This window comes from Ahaetulla prasina, chromosome 3 (genome assembly GCF_028640845.1).
Source record: "Ahaetulla prasina isolate Xishuangbanna chromosome 3, ASM2864084v1, whole genome shotgun sequence".
NCBI classification, from domain to species: domain Eukaryota; kingdom Metazoa; phylum Chordata; class Lepidosauria; order Squamata; family Colubridae; genus Ahaetulla; species Ahaetulla prasina.
Window position 1 is genome coordinate 131,178,464 of NC_080541.1, and position 23,083 is coordinate 131,201,546.

Consider the following 23,083-nt stretch of genomic DNA (forward strand, 5'->3'; position numbering starts at 1 on the left):
TGCATAAGAATTATGAAATACCATAAAACATTTAAGCCAAAGGAAAGTCACTTGGGGGGGGGAGTTCATTTTTGTTAAGAGGATATTATTAATGAGTTACCAAAAGTTATGAGTTACCCAAAGTTTTAGTTAATAAAATTATTTTGTGAAGTCTAGCTATTTTATATAATGTGGGAAACCAATTAAAATTGAATTTCAAGACATATAGTTAATAAAATTATTTTGTGAAGTCTAGCTATTTTATATAGTGTGGGAAACCAATTAAAATTGAATTTCAAGACAAATAGTTTATTATACTCTACAGAATCTGGGCAAAAGTTAAATCAATCTGTCCTCTATTTCTGTCAGATTGTTTTAAATGTGACTTATCTGGTATCTTTTTCTCAGTCTTTTTGTGGGGTGGGCAGTGTGGAAGGGATCAACCTTATAAAATAATTAATTGTAATAAATTTCCAAAATATTATTTTTAACGTTCAAGGTTATGCAACATAGACCTATTTCTATGTTACAACCATTAGCAATATCTATGGAATGCTAAGCTTGATGAGTGATTTCTACATTGCTAACAGGGACCCAGTTCATTGGGTTTATGGACCTTTGACTTTCATGTGAATACCAAAAGCTTTTCTTCCAACAAATTATTAGTGAAAAGGGGACATTTTAGAATAGTAGTCTCCAAACTTTCCAGCTTGGTCACCCAGTGGGAGAGGGGAAGGGTATGGCTCTGAGTGAGTAGTAGGCACGCATGTGCACAGCTCCATTTGGGCATGTGACACATGTGCTTACTGCTTGCACAAATGGTGCTTCGTGTGTGAGCACGAGCACCCACCATTTGTAAAAGTGAAACCGAACACGTGTGCTCACCCACCAAATCCAGAAACTGTTCCTCAAAACCTCCAACTTTAGCATATCCACAACTCCTTGTATTTCCTAAAAGTATATGTTAAAATATCAGAAAACATAGAGATTTGAGCTAGAATTATCTGTTACGTACATTTCATTTTTGCCACTTCTTTATTTCTAAAATATTTATGGGCTGCCTTAAAGACCACAAATTCTTCAAAAAGAAGCCTGCAACAATATAATTAAACCATTTAACAATAAAATAACATAGGTTAATAAAGTTAAAGCGAACAAATACAGCACTCTGCAGTTAAACCTTCCTTCCAGAGTACTACTAAAATCAATCACAATTAATGTTTCAGCTAAAATACAAAACAAACCAGTAAAGTCTATTCTACAGTGCCTAAAGATGATACATAGCTTTAAAACAATCATCTGAAGGGCAGCAACAGCAAAACGCTTCCATATTGTTTGCCAACTCCATGCCCCCAAAACCCTACCTGAGGTGAGCTGGACTTGAAAATAACGGTTTGCCCTGCTTGCCATGATGAGTAATGATAGATATCAAATATTCAGTGTCATCATGAATCAAAAACTCTTCAGTGTTAACATTTTTTGCACTTAGAAAATTTCATATACTATTTTACTATATACATTTTTGTATGCACTTTTCCTTAGCACTCATATTTTGGCAAGTCATGTTTGGTCATGAGAAACTTTCGTCATGAGAAAATGCACCTGATATTTGCTTTTCTCTTACACATTTTGAAGATGTCTTTCATGTTGCTTTGTGGGTCATTTTTCTCATTGTTTATGACTGCTTAAAATGTGCATGTGCTGCTTCTTAAGAAAGTAATAAAGCTAATTATAATGTTTACATTCCTATTCTGGATTCCTCTATATAGGCAGCAAATCCAAAGCTGACCTTGGTTTCTAAAAATCCCTGTGATGTTAAACCATAATATAAATTCATAAATTATAATGTTATTTGACCAACATATTTTTTGAACACTATACAACACATTCCAACAAAATGGATACCCGCACAATTTTATCAAAAAGTCACTGACCACTCAACCCAATAAAGCACAACTAACCCAAACCCTAAGAAGAATTAGGCTGCCATACATCAAGAATATCTTAGAAATCACAAATAGACTACTACAATCAAATGGAATCAGCACAGCACACAGGCAACTAAAGCCCTTCAAAACATCCTGAGTAAACCAAAAGATCCAGCAACCCCAGAAATAAAAACAGGTGTCATTTACAACAGACAATGTATAATGTACAACTACAATAACCACTATGTAGGACAAATAGGCAGAAGACTGGCAGAATACATCCATGAATTGGCAGTCAGAGGACATGATGAAAATGCTTTAATTTCACAAATATAGATATGGGTAAGGTAAGGTAAGGTAAGGTAAGGTAAGGTAAGATAACTTTTATTGTCGTGTGTTTTTTTACTGTGAGGACACTGGTCCACATTAAAAATGAAATTCTTTTGCTTGATCTCAAGAGAAAGTATATATATCTGCCCAAACACATACATAAGACAAATATAGATATGCTACATACATACATAAATATATACCTGCACCATACATATATGAGAAAGTAGGAAAATCAGAAGGTAACAAGGAAAACAAGTTGTGAAGTAGATAAGTAGTGTCCCAGACAATCCTGCGGACTCTGTTCAAGCATTGCTTACATGCTGTGTCCTGGATAGAAGGAATTGAACTACCAATTATCTTTTCTGCCATCCTCACCACTCTGCACCACCTTCCTATCTGAAGCAATAATGCTTCTAAACCAGACTGTAATGCAATACGATTGAATGCTCTTGATCATCCCTCTATAGACAGTGGTAAGGACAGGGGAAAGAAGATAAGCTTTCCTCATGTGACGCAGAAAATGCCTCACTGTTGAGTGACCAAGCTAGTCTACTCATTAGCTGTACACCCAGAAACTTGATGCTGCTAACCACCTCCCCAGGTGAATTTAGCCATAGTTTCAATTGGGAAAATGTGACAATCCTAGACCAGGCCAAATCCAAAAATGCCAGGGTATTTCTAGAAGCCTGACACTCTGACAAATTAGCCATCAGTAGACACATAGACATTAACAACACCTATAGAGCTTGTGAAAAAATTGTAATAGATTAAACGGGAATGAAGAAAGAAGAAACAACAAAAAGATGGAGCCAAGAAGAAAACACTGAGATGTCACATGGAAGGAATGACTGATGTACTAAATGTTTGTTTGTTTATAAAATAAAAAACTTTTAAAAACAACAGCAACAACACCTATAGAGTATGCAAAAGAGACAATCAACCAGCCCAAAAGAGAAGAAGACTCCAGCACCTCTCCACCAGTATTCAGCACTCAAATCAACACAGATTAATTCCAAGATTAACTTCAGACCAACAATCAAGTAAACAATACCCCAATCAAGAAAATCTCAAAGAGCCATCAATAAATAGTAAACAGCCCATCCAAACAATCTCTAACCTCCACCACCAACACAGACAGGCAAGACACCAGAATGTAAACTGTCAGCAAACAGCACTCCTTACTAGCACTAATGATGTTACCTAGTTAGGGTAATGAAATATCTGCAAGAAAACAAGCATGCTCAGAGAACACCAATTTTTGAAATCTAAATGCAGCGTGGTCCACTAAAGTATCTCTCACAAAACATTAGCTTGGAAACTCAACTGCCTGTCTACCTACCCAGGTTAACAGTAGAAAACCTTCAAAGTTGCTTCAATTAAAATAACAATTAATGTACAGAGTTACATTAAAGCAAGAAGAAGTGATGTTTTCCCCCTAAAAAGTTGCTCAGGTAAAACAGCTGAAATTTCAGGAAACTTTTCAAAAGTGAGATTACTTGAAAGAAGCCCAAATAAGAGTAGTGAGTGCTAAAATGGTGAAAGGAACTTCTGACAGATGTCTTCTATCTCAAAAAACTTTGATTTGCCAAAGTAGGCTCCCCTGAGGAATGGATAACAGTAGAAAACTACTGCAGATGTTGTCCATCATTCTATACTACAAAAATTATAAAAATCTGGTTATATTTGGGAAAGTCAGATTTTAAAGTTATATTTGAACTTATTCTAAGTAAATTGTATAATTGGGTTAATTTGTACTGGAAAAGGTTTTTTTGTAAGCTTTTGATATTATTAAAATAGGATTTTTGATAATAACCCTTAGATCAAAAAATCTGTACAAAGGTGACTGCAGATTTGGAAAAAAATGATTTGCTGAAAAAAAATATGAAATACTAGAAGCTGTGCCTCTGGGGTACTGACACAAATTAGTTTTTAATTAATCTATATACCTGTAAGGAGATAAAGAGAGAATTCAACTGTGTTTTGACCATCGGATATATGAAAATTGTTCAAACTGTGATGCCAAATGAAAAAGCAAGCTTTAAAAGCATCAGCATTTATTTCACATAGCCTACAAAGTGCCGCCTAAGCTGCGACATATGAAAGTACTAAAAGCACACAGTGGAGAGCATTATCTCAGCTTGCAGTAATCAGTCTAAGAAGATTAAATGGTTGAATCTTTCTTTCAGTTTTGTTTCCTAAGCCGACTTTATCTTCATTCACAGCATAACTGTGGAAGATGAGTGGCAAACTTGGCAAGGAATTGTTATTCTTCTGGCTGGGCCTCATCTCTGAAGGTGCTTCTTGTTTGCTTTGCCTACTCTAGCTGCTTTGCCTGTTTGGCCAAGCACACTTTCCCCCCCACCTTTTTTTTTTGTAACAAAGAACTCATGCAATTTCTTTCTCGCATTCCCTTGCCTTGCTCTGGGTGGAAAAAGATTAGGAGACAGCAATCCTAGAGCTTTGAAGCTCCTACTCCAGCTGTGACAGCTTACCTTTTTCCAGCAGGGGAAAAAAAGGAAGGTAGATTGAAACCCCAAGATCTTCAGGGATCTTCAGGGGATTTGGAGTGTCTTGAAGCTACAGATTTTGACTTCAATGTGCTACTGGGAAAAGTGAGGGCATGCTATAATTTTAATTAAACCTGTACCGTTATGGAGTCATCGATCTGGATTGAGCTTCTGTTGTTCCCAAGGGTTAAACAACATCTCAAGAGTAGCAGATTCTTGCAATTCATTAAAGACAGATCACTGACCCAGCTTCACTTATAAGTCACTTCTCTTTCCCTTACGGAAAAATAAAGGGTGAAGCAAAGTCAAAAATAAAGGATGAAGCAAAGCTCATCACTTCCTGGGGAAGTGGAAAAAGATGTTTGCTTGATGAGGTGTAGGCCACAAAGATTATTCCCATCCTTGGCTTACACACTGCATTAGAGTTCACTAGTTTCATTTCATCCACACTTACCAAGATAATTATTGATTTATTTAGTCGGGATGGGGTGGTAGTCAGTGGTGGGATTCAAAATATTTTATTACCAGTTTTGGGGCATGGCTTGGTAGGCGTGGAAGGGGAAGGATACTCCATTCCCTCCCCACTCCAGGGGAAGGTTACTGCAAAATCCCATTTCCTCCCAATCAGCTGGGACTCGGGAGGCAGAGAATAGATGGGGGCGGGGCCAGTCAGAGATGGTATTTACAGGTTCTCCGAACTATTCAAAATTTCTGCTACTGGTTGTCCAGAACTGTCAGAACCTGCTGAAACCCACCTCTGGTGGTAGTGGTAACTTTGTTTTGCTTTTTAAATTGATTTATTCTATTATTTCAGGAAATGCAATTCTGGCTTAAGGGCTGTATTGAGTTTTTCACTGGCATGCCAAGCCTATTTCCGAAAAAAAGTGGCAATGAGCCCAAATAAAAAATGTATATATTATTTTATTATGTAGGTCTTTAGTTATTCGGGTTTTCTCCCGTGTAAAATTGGAAGTGTCTTGGCGACGTTTCGACGAAGTCTCATTCGTCATCTTCAGGCTTCAGCTTCGTGCTTCTGGGTGCAATGTGTGATCGCAGCTGTTTCTTCCTTGTGTAAGGAATATTTTATTATCCTTACATTTAAATGAAATTAAAATATATTATTTTCTGACATCGTCATATTAATTATGAAATTAGCTGAAAAAATCATAAAGTCCACCAACAACTCATAATTAATATGACGATGTCAGAAAATATCTAAATACATGATTGGAGAAATTAAAATAATATATTTTTTACATTTAAATAGATGTCCAACAGCTGTTACATAGGTGATAACATTTAGAACCTGGACAAATAGAAAGGAGAGAGTATGCTGTGGTCATCCAGATAATTTTATTTTGCAAGTTGTAGCAGCCCCATTCACCCTGGCCAGTATACTGGGAGCATACTGGGAGTTGTAGTTTAATCTGAGTTTATCAAATCAAACAAAGCACATTTTAAAAGGACATTTAAAAGTTATGACAATTTGTTTTAGATTTACAGAAAAATGAATACAATCAGTCAATGAAATTGTGTATCTCTTTATGTGTGCCTGTAGTATTATAGTTTTCTCATTAAAGCCATTTTCAATTTTTCTAAACTTAGCAGGAAATTTCATCAGATAGTCACTTCCCCTCAAGGATTTCAGTATACTTGATTGATATATTGAGAAATTTTTTTTTTAGCCTTATGAGAGTAGTGCTCAAATACCTCTGTAGTCCAAGAAGGCAGTCTTCATTCTGTAGCATAAGTCAAAAATGCCTTTTTGGCTAATTTATTTTCTGCTGCAGGTTGTATACTCAGTACAGCACAGAACAGTACAGTACAGAAGTAATGAAAAAGAAGAACAAGCCCAAAAGTCCCCATCATATCATTTTGAAGAGAAAGTAACCCCCCTAATATATTTTCTATTATTGACTTGATTAAATTGCCTCTGATTAAATTGTTATAAAAATAAAATCTATCACCTAGCTTATTGACTATATATGAATCTGACCCTTACTGCTTGTGGCTTTTCTGATTTCAATTGACCTATAAAAAAGTTACATCACTCAGTGTTTTATATTGTATAATGTATGGCAACTTAATCTTTTATATGGATTTAGAAAGCATGGTGACTTACCTGACTCGAATTTATAGTGACCATTTCATATTTTCATTTCTTCTTCTTCTTAGTCCTATTGAGCAAAGTTCACTTGGAAAGATCATTATCCATTCAGAAGGTGTCCTTTGCTTGCCATGATAGTTGTCCTTGATGCAATTCATTTTTCCCCTTTGTTAAGTGAAACCTTTAAGACCTATGGTGATATTTTCTTTTATTGATGGAAAGAAACCATAGCAAGGTTGATGATCATAATATTAACAATGATAATAATTAAGACAATCAATTGCATAATAGAAACCCTGCATTGTCATTTGCCTATTTTATATCAAAGAAGCCAATGTGGGGAAAAAACATGCACACCCTTGGACTTTAAAAAATACAAAAATGATTTGTTAAAAAAATTATTATAGGGTAGTTGTGGCGAATTTCATATATATATGAAATAGATGAAAGCAGACCCAAACCCACACTGATCATGAAGCACGATCAAGGACCAGAAGCCAGACCGCAGCTGCAACAATAGCCATTTCAAACCCCTCCAATCCATACATGCAGCAGACTGACACCCACTATGAAGATGTAGCACGACCATGACCATGAAGCCAAACAACAGCAATGCAGCTCACCAGCTCAAATCCCCCTGCAACTCAGACTAATCTGAGCAGAACCAAGCCCCCACCCAAACAGGACACACCCCCAGCCAATCAGAGCACAAAAAAACCCCATCCAATCAGAGCACAGCCAAGCTCCCACCCAATCAGTTCAAACCCCCACTAGCAGTTAAAAAGGAAGAAACAGCTGCAATCACACATTGCTCCCAGAAGCACGAAGCTGAAGCCTGAAGATGACGAATGAGACTTCGTCGAAACATCATCAAGACACTTCCAATTTTATGTGGGAGAAAACCCGAATAACCAAAGACCTACATATATATATATTTTCTGAGGTTTTTGTATGTAGGTCTTCGGTTATTCGGGTTTTCTCCCGCGTAAAATTGGAAGTGTCTTGGCAACGTTTCGATGAAATCCCATTCGTCATCATCAGGCTAGGTGCTTACAGCTTCGTATTTCTAGGAGAAAAGAAATACTCCTAAGAGAAAAGAAATACGAAGCTTTTCTCCTAGAAATACGAAGCTGTAAGCACCTAGCCTGATGATGACGAATGGGATTTCGTCGAAACGTCGCCAAGACACTTCCAATTTTACGTGGGAGAAAACCCGAATAACCAAAGACCTCTATATCATATATAAAATATAAATTCCTTCCTACTGACCAAAAATATTTGGAAGATGACCACTGATTTAGTTCATTTTAGAACTGTGAAATTATAGAAATGGAAGTGCTGTACAAGTCAAGTCTAAAGGATGTTTAATATAGGAATCTAAATTAAAGCTTTCATGATAGACGACTCCAGCCTTGCCTTGAACTCATCCCATGAAGGAAAACTTACTATCACTCTGTGTCTGGATAATTGTTTTTTCTCAAGCTACTTTTGAAAGAGGCACTAGGGACATGCATTGAAGAGAACCTGTGATTAGCTACTAATATTATAGTTGTATGCCAGCAAGATGGGGACTGCATAAGGACACTTGAAGGCCTGAACAAATCAGAGGTATCCATGTTTAAATGGAAAGATTAGTAATTTCTAAAAGGTGTAAAAAGATTTTAAAGATAAAAATCAATACTAAAGTATGACTTGGTCAGTATCAGTGTGCTTATTTATAGCCGAAAGAACAATGTCACGAATCAAAAACCCAAACACTTGTCACCTCCCTTGATTTTTTTAATTTATTCATTAATTCATGCATTCTATTTTTATCTCTCTGAAATTTCAGGACTCTCAACAGTTACAGTGTTACAGTAAAAATAACAATGACTTCAAACGACATCCAGTACAGAGCACCAAAACAAAATCAAAGTAGGAAAGAATAAGAACAAGAGGCACAAGGGATGTTACTGAAAGCCTGTTTGAAAAAGCTAGTTGTGTCTACGTGGAGGTGAGCGGCAGTGTGATCTCAGTGAGAAATCTATTCCATAGTATTAGTGTTACTGCAAAGCAGAACCTTCTAAATCTGGCTTCTCTGATGTTCTGGAAATGTGGGACCACGGGTCCCCCTCCCTACATGATCTATGTAGACTGGGATGATTCTAGTTGAGGGAGGTAATCCCATAGTTATCCAGTTTCAAACCATTAAGTGCTTTTTACTAGCACTTTAAATTATATTTGGAATTTAACTGTTAAGCTGTGCAGGGCCTATAGTGTAAATGTAGTAAATTCACAATATGGGGAGCCAGTTAAGGAACAGGCCACAATACCATTCTTGATGTATTGTTATTTCTAGGTAATCCTTGAAGGACATCCCATGTAAAGTGCATTCTAGTAATTAAGTGAGTTATGATGACAGCATTCATTGTTATCACTAGGTCTTTCAACATTGCTAAGGACACAGTTGGCATATCACCTGAAACTGGGCAAGATGTCCCAGTAGCTATAGCCTCCATTTGCTGTTTAAGCAGGATTTGTGAATCTAGAATGATTCCCAAAATGCAAATCTGATCCTGGACAGGTAGTGTCTATCTGTACAAAGATTATACTATTACCATAGGTGAACTCTGATTTGTGAGGAGCAACTCCATCTTGTTTGTGTTCAGTTTGCAAATGTTTTCTCCCATCCAGATCTTCCATGGATTGGGAGAGAACATCATTTCCTACTATCCTAGATTAATTAAACACTTTTAATAGCTATTTGAATCAATCTTTGCTCATTTAAATCCCCTACTTTTTCCAGTGTTTCTTCTTATTTATTTATTTATTTATTTAATCAAATTTTTATACCGCCCTTCTCCCGAAGGACTCAGGGCAGTTTACAGCCAAATAAAAACAGAACAAACATAATAAATACAGAATAAAATACTATTTAAAAAATTTATTCAATTTGGCCCAAGTTAAAATCTTTAAAAGAATAAAAACCCCTAAAATTAAAACCAGATAAAAACTAAAAACCCTATGCAAGTCCTGCGCAGATGAATAAATATGTCTTTAGTTCTCGGCGAAAGGTTCGAAGGTCCAGAAATTGGCGAAGTCCTGGGGGAAGTTCATTCCAGAGGGTGGGAGCCCCCACAGAGAAGGCCCTACTCCTGGGGGCCGCCAGCCGACATTGTTTGGCGGACGGCACCCTGAGGAGTCTCTCTCTGTGGGAATGCATGGGTCGGTGAGAGGCAATCGGTAGCAGTAGGCGGTCCATAAGTAACCCGGTCCTAAGCCATGGAACGCTTTAAAGGTAGTAACCAGCACCTTGAATCGCCACCCCAACTTTTAGTTGTGTGTGCTTTGCTTCCTTCTCCCACTTTTTTCCAATCTCTACTTCGCTTCCCATCTTAGCTTCTAGCAGTGGTGGACTTCCAGCCTTTAATACATTAGTATAAATATCTCTTGCTTCAAAAACTGTGTTATAACAATATTTTCTTCCTTTATAATTAACTGTTAGTCCAGCTGGAACATCCCATCTAAACTGCATCTGATGATTTCTAAGTTCATCCACCAAGAAAGTAAACTCCTTTCTAGATCTTAACATTTTAGGAGGAATTTCTTTGAATACTAATATCTCTTTTCCTTTGAATTTGAATTTTATTTTTATAAAATACTTGTAAAATTTCATTCCAAATCCTCCTAGTTGTAAAATAGATAACATCTCTTAGTAACTTGGTAACTTGGTAACAACATCTCTTGGTAACTGTCTGGCAACCCAGGAGTTAACATGATAAATTTTTCAATTTGAGTTACAAATTCTGCTGGTTATTCTCCAAATATATGTGCAAAAGCATCTGCAAAAATATCTTTTAGGTTCTCACACTTATTTTCTTTGAGATCTCTCACTCTCAGGGCAAACTCCATCGCTCTATATTGCAACAAAACCAACTCCTCATCTGCCCTGTTCATCTTGGTCTGGACCTCCTCTATTTTATTTTCCAAATTCACATTAGCTTGATTAATTTATTCCACTCTTCCATCCAACTGAACTGTGTATTCAAACAATCTTTGAAATACTGCCACCACATCTTCCCTTATATCCTTATTCCTAGTTTTGATAATATCTTTTATTTGAGATATTTATTTATTTATTTATTTATTTTTTTATTAGATTTTTATACCGCCCTTCTCCCGAAGGACTCAGGGCGGTGTACAGCCAAAATAAAATACAGAATATATACAATTAAAAGAATTTAAAATAAAACTATTACTAAACGGCTGATAATTTAAAAGATTTAAAAATTTAAAATATTACTAAAACCCCAATTTAAAATCAACTATTTATGCCAGTCCTGCTTGAATGAATAAATATGTTTTTAGCTCACGACGAAAGGTCCGAAGATCAGGCACTTGACGTAAGCCAGGGGGGAGTTCGTTCCAGAGCGTCGGTGCTCCTGCAGAGAAGGCCCTACTCCTGGGGGCCGCCAGCCGACATTGTTTGGCGGATGGCACCCTGAGAAGGCCCCCTCTGTGAGAGCGTACGGGTCGATGGGAGGCATAAGGTAACAGCAGGCGATCTCGTAAGTACCCGGGTCCTAAGCCATGGAGCGCTTTAAAGGTGGTAACCAGGATCTTGAAGCGCACCCGAAAGACTACAGGAAGACAGTGCAGACTACGGAGCAGTGGTGTTACGTGGGAGCCACGAGCGGCTCCCATTACCACTCGCGCAGCTGCATTCTGGACTAACTGGAGCCTCCGGGTGCACCTCAAGGGCAGCCCCATGTAGAGAGCATTGCAATAATCCAGCCGAGACGTAACCAGAGCGTGAGTGACTGTGCATAAGGCATCCCGGTCAAGGAAGGGACACAACTGGCGGACCAAGCAAACTTGGTAAAAGGCCCTCCTGGTGACGGCCGCCAGATGTTCATCAAAGGACAGCCGACCATCCAGGAGGACACCCAAGTTGTGAACCACCTCCTTTGGGGCCACTAACTCGCCCCCAACAGTCAGCTGCGGGTGCAGCTGACTGTACCGGGGTGCCGGCATCCACAGCCACTCCGTCTTGGAGGGATTGAGCTTGAGTCTGTTTCTCCCCATCCCGACCCGTACCCCATTCCTCTTCAAGCTCCATAAATTTTTGATCTATAACAGAGGTTTGAAAGTCTAGAGCTTCTTCTAAAAGACCTTTTAAAAATTCCTTCAAATCTTCTTGTAGCTTTTGCATTTGAACTGGCAAAATCCCAACATCCTTAATAACACCAAGCTTTGTTTGCTTAGAAGCCATTTTTCACTTTAATACCGTCTCTATAAATTCAATAAATCTTCAAATCTTTTCATAAACTCTGTATTTGGGTTAGGTAAATCAATTCTATAGTCCTTCTACTTTTCAGTTTAAAATCTCTTCATGTAAATGTAAAATCTGGCAAGTTTAAGGAGGACTGAGAGCGCAACAATGTTAACAAAGACTTCCTTAAGTTTCTCTTTCACACCCTTTTAGGTATAGGTGCCATTTCCTTTGTTCTTCTTAAATACAGTCCGAGAACGGAGTTAAGGTCTGGTACTTGCCATTGCCAGCACTCCTGTCATTGCTCTGTCTGCTTTAATCAAATTAAATCTTCATCTTGAAGCAGAGGTGATCGTGGTGTTTTGTTCTGCTTAAAAGCAGAAGTGTTCTGGATCCAGACCTCTGTTGGGCTTTCCAGGGAGCTTTCATCCTTCCAGCCCCAAAATTATTCCTGTGGCTTTTTGGGGAGCTCTACCTCCGCCCAAATGCTCACCTTTCCCTCTTCTCCTGAGGGAAAGGTTTCCGAGCCGCCAGACACTGATTTTCGCTGTCTGAACGGCTCTATGCGATCGTGGGGCTGGCGGTCTAAAAAGACTGTCTTCAGCACCTACAGTGCCATTGGAAGTTCCCAAAGTTTCATTCTTGACATTAGCACTCAGAAGGTCAGTCATTAGCTCTTTGAGAGTCGTTGGGGCCACTTGGGAGTTTATCTTTCTTCCATTCTTGTCATTCAGTCAGAACCGAAGAAGCTTCTTAGATGAGAAGCAAGATGTCTTTAAGGAAAAAGCAAGAAAGGCCAGTTGCCTTTTTGAAAAGGCACCATTGTTCATCACTAATTGTCCAGAGATATCTACAGTCATTCACACTGTGGGGCAAACACAGAGGCATGAGTTGTAATGAATTAGAATACTGGGAATATGTGTTATTGTTCTCACATTCTAAGGTAGCTTCCCATTGATACTAATTTAGGATAATAAAGAACGGGATAAACCAAGAAAGTTTCCTGAAAAGGGTAGAGTGTTCAGTAGTCATCCACTGTATACTTTCACATTGTTCTTGTAGCAGTCAGGGGAAAGTAATTTGTTGCTGGTGACATAGGTCACAAGACTGTTTCTATGTTTACAGCATTGAACTGCAGAGCTGGGGTCCGCAAGCTGCCGGTGATATCTGAGAAGAATTTCAAAAGATTCTTTGACATGAAGCTTGTCATTGCCCTTTTCTCAGCTCACAGTGTTCAAGACCTATGCTGGATTTCTATAATCCAGAGCTTATAAATATCTCAGTTCATTCACCTACAATATATGGGAGCTGTAATTCCCACCTCTGCATTACCTACATCACTTATATCAGTAGCTGGTAAATAGAACTTCTTATAAATAGCTACTTATTATAAGTACGGAACAGGGAGTGGATAGAAAATCCCAGGATTTCTCTTATCTGCTCTTATGTATTCAGCCTGTCCCAATGAAATTCTTTTGGTGTAGATGTTTTGTGAGATGTCAGAACTGACTCTTGAGAATAAAAAGCTGTAGAATGATGCCTTATACATAGATGAAATTCCTTCCCATTGTGCTTTCACAAGTCTATTTGGATCCTGACCTAGGTATGATAAAAGCAAGGCAGAATGGAGGTGATAGCGAATAAGCTGGAAACATAAATAAATGAGAACAAAAAGTCTTTTTGAAAATAGGATTAATGAACACACATATGTTGGAAACAGATATCTTACCTGAACTTAATTTTTGTAGGTGAATGATGGTAAATCTTTAATAAAAACTCTGACTTTACTTGAATTTTACTCTCTGTAGCAAAAGGTAAAAAAAACAAAACGAAACAACCTTCCGTACTTTGAATAAAATAAGAGAAAGTTGTATTCTCTGTTACAAGTAGAAAACTTTGTTTCCAAAGAATGGATTGCATTCCACTCTTTTTGTTCGAAATCCAGTGACATAATAGTGGAAATTCACTGAAGTACAAGAACCCTCTTCTGTTACAGTACCTTGCTCAACTGTGAGTTTTATGATGAAGGCAAAATGTTGCTTTAACTCTGTTATCTGGAGAAATTTCCTTACACCCACACATTGGACAAGGGATAATTTTCTCATTATTTTTCACATTTCTCTTTCTGGCATAAGAGCATATCTGTTAGAAAGTTTCTATCTCCTGTTAGGTTTGCATTAAAAGTTTCATTAATAGTAATATTAAGTTTCCATAGAAACCGAGAAACCAAGTAGAAGCAAAGTGAAGCTATGTCCTTTTTTATATTAATCAAGTTGATGTCTTGCATGGGGACACAGTTGAGTGATAATGGGAAAGGGAGAGGAAGAGTAAAGGTATGCTCATGCTAACACTGTTGGAAATCCCAAAATATGTAGACAATTGAGATTCCTCTGGACTAGTGGTACTATATATAGACTGTAAAAACTCAGCAAAGCAACACAAAAAACCATACAGAAGTCATCTTATTTGTGTCTGACACACACACAGAGCTCATATAAGTTACACCTGAGCTCAGTAAATATTGCAATATGTAATGCAAACAGTGCATAGATAGGAGCTTAGCCAGCCTGTGAGACCTGAATAATAGGGTATTTACATTGGTATATGTAGTATAAGGACTTGTTCTATACATTCACACTGCTGTAATTTTAAGAATCAGCCTTATTGCTAGGTCTAGAAAAGTTTGCTGTCTTGTACAGCAAGAAGACACAAGCCTTTATCCTGTCCAATGAGAATCCAATCAAGAGCAGAGTGCAAGATGCCAAGTTTGAAGACTAAGGAGCCTTTGTCAGAGTCCAACTGCTGCAAAGTTAGTCAAAGTTACATTGACAACTCAGCCAACACAGTACCATTAATCTTAGAGAAAGCACAGACAAGAGTCAGAAGAAAGTCCAGGGATGCATTGAACAAGATGGGATTTGGAGTACAGATGCAATCTGTAGCTGACATTATTTCTACTCCCTGATTATTTTGCATCTCAGGCAGAAAAAAATCAGACTCAGCTTCTTTTCTTTTCTTTTCTTTTCTTTTTTTCTCTTTTTTTTTCTCTCTTTTTCCTTTCCTTTCCTTTCCTTTCCTTTCCTTTCCTTTCCTTTCCTTTCCTTTCCTTTCCTTTCCTTTCCTTTCCTTTCCTTTCCTTTCCTTTCCTTCCTTCCTTCCTTTTGTATGTATGGGTATATGTGCTTTTGAGTAAGTTCTGCCTCCTTGAGTTTGCCTGGACAAATTCTTGCAGCTTCCTAGTTTCTAGTCTAGTGACCACCACACCAAACCAGCTCTCCAGTTAATGTTTAGCCATGACAAAATACTGAATAATCTCCCTCTCCCTCTCCACCCCCCATCTCTCTAATTAGGGATTTCAGGATATTGCATAATTTGCTGGAATACTATAATACAACTAATACACTGTCAATGTTTTCAGGTAGCTTTTCTGAATTTATTACCCAGGGATTGTTATGAACAATGCAGAAAGCATGGAGAACACACAGCTTTAAATGCAAGTTTTTTAAAAAGAACAACGCTTAATCACTTTGTATGTGTGCAGCAAGCAAAAAGAGAACCCCTTGCATAACTAAATAATTCCCCTGGACTTCTCTTATTTCTGGGGGCAGTTAAAGTTGTTCACAGAATTTGTCCGAAAAAAATAGCCCGGTGTTAGTCAGTATACCATTTGCTGTGGATTTAGCCATATAACTTTACAGAACTTATGGAAACCAAACCAATTCAAAATGCAAATATTTAGTTGGACATACTCTTCAGTCACATTGATTTTCATTTCTTCAGTGACTTCAAAGTGTGTTTGTAGTGCCTATAATACAGTTGTGTTTTTCTTGCCAGACGTTTCCAGGCTGAACATAAATGTTTTGTTTTCCATCACACCCTGTGGATAGTGCTATTCTCCCTTGGGATATACTTATATAAGATACTATTTTTATCTGCAAAATAAGGAGCTTCAAAAACCAAGTACCATGTTTTCCCAAAAATAAGGCCTGGTTTTTATTTCTGGGAGCATTAGAGCTTATTTTCGGGAAAACATGATATCAGGGTGATTAGCCTGGGTGGGTGCCCCACCCTCCAGCATGCGCACAAGAGTCAGCAAGCACATGGGCACTGATGGCATTTGGCAGCAGCTTCAGTCTGCCAGTCCCTTGGTTGGCACACTCTGGGACTGTGCAGCTTGCACAGCGCAAGTGAGTTGATTCCCTGCACAAGCATCAGACGGAGGCAGAGGTGCGGGGGGAGGCAGGTGATCTGGACATGCTGCACAGGCTACAGGAAAGCCAAGAGTTGGTAGTCTGGAGCAGGTGGCCAGCTGTGGGAGGGTCATCTTTGCACAATGGCACCAGCAGTAGACAGAGGCAGAGGCACAGAGCAGAAGGCAGATGATTCCAACATGCTGTGTGGGCTGCAGGCAAGCCAAGATACATGAAGACAAGCCTCCCATGGCCACCCACCTGCTCTGGCCCAAAGACTCTCGGATTTCCTGTGGCCCACACAGCATGTCCAGATCGTGTGCCTCCCCTTGCCTTTACTTCCACCTGCTGCTTTGACAGGAAATCAGCTCACCTGAGCTATATGGGCTGTGGCTGCTGCCGGACACAATCAGCCTGCACACACTCGCAACCTCCTGTGCTGGCCATGTCCACAACCCTTCACCAGAGCTTATTTTTGGAGTAGGGCTTATATTAGGTGCATGCTAAAAATCAGGATAGGATTTGTTTTTTGGGGTAGGTCTTATTTTTGGGAAAACACAGTACAACTGATTTGTAGACTTAAGTTTCTGCTGGGAATCTATGCATGGTCTCTCCTGTATTTTAGAATGTAGACCATCCTCCCTGCCACTGTCCCAGTATTGCTGGGATTAATTACGTGGCAATATTAAAAAATACACACCTCAATATAACAAAGGCCCTCCCTATGAGGAATGTGTGATCCTGGAAAGAATAGATTTTGGCAAAAATCACCTACCACTATGCAAATTTATAAGCTATACTTAGATCCTGGTGACTACATAAATGTGTCCTAGTATTTTTATTGCCAACAAAAAAGTGTCAACTCTTTGACTAAAGAACCCAAAATAAGGAAACACTTTCGGGAGCTTTGAATTCCCAAAAGTAAAACTTTATTGGATACACCATTTTGGTATTGAAGAAACAAAACCAGCTCTGGTTTTCCTGTGCAAATATTTGCCTAGTTAAACAATAACTTTCTCTTTCCCCCACCCCTAGGGGATCACATTGTCCAATCATGAGACATCCTTTTGTTATGGGAACAGTCCATCTCTTTCTCTTTTTTAAAAATTATTTTTATTAAACATATTTCATCATTTTATATCACATTTGCAATCTTTACAGTACTCCAGCATCGATAATACTCATACATACATAACAATTACATTCCTTATTCTTCCTTTAACTATATACATCGTCTTTGAGTTTTAATATACCTCTTAAGTTACCTTTATATTTAATCTTTACTTCTATTCTCTAACCATTTGTACCATGTGTCCCAGATCAAATAATACTTTATTTCCCCTCTTTCTTTTAGTTCCAATGTTAGCCTGTCCATCTCCACACAATCTAAAACCTTTTTGATCACCATTTCATTAGAGAGTGTGCTGTCCTGTTTCCAGTTTTGTGCATAGGCAATTCTGGCTGCAATTGTTATATGCAATATAATATATTGAATTTTCTTATTGTAGTTTCCTCTTATTATCCTCAATAGAAATAGTTCGGGTTTTAACTCAATTTGTTGACTTGTAATTTCCTCTAACCATTTTCTTATTTTAATCCAGTACTTCCTGGCTTCTGAACATGACCATCACATATGGAATAGAATAGAATAGAATAGAATAGAATAGAATAGAATAGAATAGAATAGAATAGAATAGAATAGAATTTTATTGGCCAAGTGTGATTGGACACACAAGGAATTTGTCTTGGTGCATATGCTCTCAGTGTACATAAAAGAAGAAGAGAAAAAATACCTTCATCAAGGCACAACATTTACAACACAAATGATGGTCATAGGGTACAAATTTAACACTTAATGATACAACACTTAATGATAATCATAGGGTACAAATAAGCAATCAGGAACAATCAATATCAATATAAATCATAAGGATTACTAGCAACAAAATTACAGTCACAGTCATAAGTGTAAAGAGATTGGTGATGGGAATGATGAGAAGATTAATAGTAGTGCAGATTTAGTAAATAGGTTGACAGTGTTGAGGGAATTATTTGTTTAGCAGTGTGATGGCCTTCGGGAAAAAACTCTTCTTGTGTCTAGTTGTCCTGGTGTGCAGTGCTCTATAGCGTCGTTTTGAGGGTAGGAGTTGAAACAGTTTATGTCCTGGATGTGAGGGATCTGTAAATATTTTCACAGTCCTCTTCTTGATTCGTGCAGTATACAGGTCCTCAGTGGAGGGCAGGTTGGTAGCAATTATTTTTTCTGCAGTTCTAATTATCCTCTGAAGTCTGTGTCTTTCTTGTTGGGTTGCAGAACCAAACCAGACAGAAATGTACCTTGGTTATGTTTACATTTCCAGCATTCTGCGGATACATTTGGGAACATTTTGGCCAATCTAGCTGGGGGTAAATACCAATGATAAAACATTTTATATAAATTTTCTTTATAGGCTAGCCCATCTCTTTCTCAAGCACCTGCAGTTGTGACCTTGATGGTTTCAAGGTCTCACGAGCCATGCACACATTTTCAGCATTCTGTTTCCCCTTCCATCCCCCCAGTTCATTGGCAAGTTGAAAAGCATTAAGGTTTGAAAGAAGCAAAGCAGTTCAATCTTGACAAAGAGGTTGCCAACAATACAAGGTGTCCTTGTATTTATATTGCCAACAATAGAGAGATTACTATCTTTGGGCATATATATATATTTTACTTCCCAGTATAAGCTCTGGATTTGTAGGTGCTACAATGTGCTTGTAAGAGGGTGGGATTGCTTCAAGGTTTGGCCCTTTTCATATTGCACATATTTATACTAAAAAGGAAGACCACAGAATGCATTATCCTACAATGGCACAGCACAGCAGAAGCATCAATGCCTTTCTCACCCACTGTCACCAATTTCTGTAACCCCTATCCCAAGCATAGTGCAAATTCTATTTTATACCCAGCTTTGGAATTAATGTGGGGACAATGAAAACATAGACTGCAATTTATAGGGAAAAATCATTTCAAAAATCATAATTCATGCTTTTTCTACTGAAGTTTTATTTCTTCAATTTCCCTAAAATGATACTCTGGAATTCCTTTTGAATTAGACATCAACTATCATAATTTTATTCACAGTAGGAAGGGAACCGAAGCAGAAGGCTAATAGAAATACTAAATCCAGAATCTTTGGAATAGATCTCTTGAAGCTGCAGAAAAGGAATTGTGATATTTCACAAGAGGTGTAATGGCAAAAAACCTGAAGTCTTCATAGGAAAAAAAATATGATTAGAGAGATTGGGGAGAGATTAGAGAGATTGCTGCAACAGTGCACTACTTCTCATTTTAGAGTAGATGAAATAACATAACATAACAAAAGAGTTGGAAGGGACCTTGGAGGCCTTCTAGTCCAACCCCCTGCCCAGGCAGGAAACCCTACACCATTTCAGAGAAATGGCTATCCAACATTTTCTTAAAAATTTCCACTGTTGATGCATTCACAACTTCCGCAGGCAAGTTGTTCCACTTATTGATTGTTCTAACTGTCAGGAAATTTCTCCTTAGTTCTAAATTGCTTCTCTTCTTGATTAGTTTCCACCCATTGCTTCTTGTTCTACCCTCAGGTGCTTTGGAGAATAGTTTGACTCCCTCTTCTTTGTGAAAACCCCTGAGATATTGGAACACTGCCATCATGACTCCCCTAGTCCTTCTTTTCATTAAACTAGACATTCCGAATTCCTGCAACCGTTCTTCATAAGTTTTCGCCTCCAGTCCCCTAATCATCTTTGTTGCTCTTCTCTGCACTCTTTTTAGAGTCTCAACATCTTTTTTACATCGTGGCGACCAAAATTGAATGCAATATTGCAAGTATGGCCTTACTAAAGCATTATAAAGTGGTATTAACATTTCATGTGATCTTGATTCTATCCCTTTGTTTATGCAGCCCAGAACTATGTTGGCTTTTCTTTTATCCTTCTGTATCTTGAACCTATCTTCCGGAGTGTTGGCTATTCCTGCCAGCTTGGTGTCATCTGCAGATTTGATGAGTTCCCCATCTATCCCCTTGTCCAAGTCATTGATGAAGATGTTGAAGAGTACTGGGCCTAAAACAGAGCCTTGGGGTACTCCACTGCATACTTCCCTCCATGTGGATGTAGTTCCATTGAGGACTACTCGTTAAGTGCGGTTGGTCAGCCAGTTACTAATCCATCTGGTGGTGGTGGTGTCTAACCCACATTTTATCTAGTAGTAGGTTATGGTCTACTTTATCAAATGCTTTGCTGAAATCCAAGTAAATTATATCGACAGCATTCCTCTGGTCCACTAATTTTGTCATTTTGTCAAAGAATGCAATGAGATTAGTCTGGCATGATCTGTTTTTGACAAACCCATGTTGGCTTTTGGTTATTATTATATTTATAATATAATTATATTGGTTATTGGATGATCTCTGGAGGGCCAGGGATAGGGGTTGTTCCTCTGCCCTGGTCCTATTAGACCTCTCAGCGGCTTTTGATACCATCGACCATGGTATCCTGCTGCGCCGGTTGGAGGGATTGGGAGTGGGAGGCACCGTTTATCGGTGGTTCTCCTCCTATCTCTCCAATCGGTCGCAGACGGTGTTGACAGGGGGGCAGAGGTCGGCCCCGAGGCGCCTCACTTGTGGGGTGCCGCAGGGGTCGATCCTCTCGCCCCTTCTGTTCAACATCTATATGAAGCCGTTGTGTCGTGTCCCACTCCTCCGCTGACGGCTGGGTCAGGGAAATCCGAATCAGGCTTGCCTCTGCAGCTCTGCCCAAAGTCCTAGCAAAGTCCTCAGAGCAGGCAGGAGACCAGTAAGTGACTTCAGCAAGATAAGTTCGACTTTTGCTTGACTCAGAGACTGCCAGAAAGTAGATCCTTTATATAGGCCATGGGGTGTGGCTCCATGACTCAGCACTCATTAAGGCCTGCCCCTCCCTTCCCTCTGTTGCCTCCGCCTATCCAATCTTCTGATGCGAGGATTACTCCAATCAGCTGTTGGGAATAAACCCTCCTCAGGCTCACATGCTGTGGAGGAGGGGGAGGGGTCTAGCTGCTCCGTTTGCCTGGGCATGGAGTCAGGGCTGGGGCCGGGAGATTCTCCTTCTTCTGCAGTTTGTGTGGGCATGGAGCCAGGACTTGGGCCGGGAGGCATACATTCCTCAGTGTTCGGGAGCAGGTAAGAAGGCCCCGGCTGCTCTGAGGGCGGGCAAGACACAACACGTTGGGTGAGATCATCAGTGGCTTCGGTGTGAGGTACCAGCTGTACGCTGATGACACTCAGCTGTACTTTTCCACACTGGGCCACCCCAACGAAGCTATCGAAGTGCTGTCCCGGTGTTTGGAGGCTGTATGGGTCTGGATGGGGAGAAACAGGCTCAAGCTCAATCCCTCCAAGACAGAGTGGCTGTGGATGCCGGCATCCCGGTACAGTCAGCTGAGTCCGCGGCTGACTGTTGGGGGCGAGTCATTGGCCCCGATGGAGAGGGTGCACAACTTGGGCGTCCTTCTGGATGAACGGCTGTCTTTTGAAGATCATTTGACGGCCGTCTCCAGGAGAGCTTTTTACCAGGTTCGCCTGGTTCGCCAGTTGCGCCCCTTTCTAGACCGGAATGCCCTATGCACGGTCACTCATGCCCTCGTGACGTCTCGTCTGGATTACTGCAATGCTCTCTACATGGGGCTCCCCTTGAGGGGCACCCGGAGGCTTCAGTTAGTTCAGAATGCGGCTGCACGGGTGATAGAGGGAGCCCCTTGTGGCTCCCATGTGACACCTCTCCTGCGCAGACTGCACTGGCTACCTGTGGCCTTCCGGGTGTGCTTCAAGGTTTTGATAACTATCTTTAAAGCGCTCCATGGCATAGGGCCGGGCTACTTACGGGACCGCCTGCTGCTACCAAATACCTCTCACCGACCTGTGCGCTCTCACAGAGAGGGACTCCTTAGGGTGCCGTCGGCCAGGCAGTGCCGTTTGGTGACACCCAGGGGAAGGGCCTTCTCTGTGGGGGCTCCCACCCTCTGGAACGAACTCCCCCCAGGACTTCGTCAACTTCCGGACCTCCGAACCTTCCGCCGCGAGCTTAAAACACATCTATTCATCTGCGCAGGACTGGACTAGATTTTAAATTTATATTGGTTTTAATGGGTTTTATTATTTATATTGTTCTTTTTAATTAATTCGGCTATGTAGAATAAGTTTTTTAATTGTTATTTTATTTTGTATTTATATGTACCTTTTTATTTGCCTGTGAACCGCCCTGAGTCCCTAGGGAGATAGGGCGGTATACAAATGTGATAAATAAATAAATAAATAAATTACTTTGTTTGCTTCTAGGTGTTCAATGATTCGTTGCTTGATTATCTTCTCCAGAATCTTCCCTGGTATTAAGGTCAGGCTGATAGTTCTGTAGTTTCCTGGATCTGTTTTTTTTTTTCCTTTTTTGAAGATGGGAACTACATCAGCTCTTTTCCAGTCCTCTGGCAGTTCCCTGTGCTACAGGATCTTTGAAAGATATAGTTCAGTGGTTCTGAGATCTCGTCCGCCAGTTCCTTCAGAACCTTGGGGTGTAATCCATCTGGTCCTGGTGATTTGAACTCGTCTAGGGTAGACAGGTGTTCACTTACCATTTTTTTCCTATTTTAACTTGTGTTCCTAATCTTTTTGTTGTGGTACTCTTTTTGATAGGTTGGATTGTTTTTTTCCTTTTGTGTAAAGACAGATGCAAAAAATGAGTTAAGTAGATGTGCTTTCTCCCTATTGCTTTTCACCTTCTTGCCACTTTCTCCC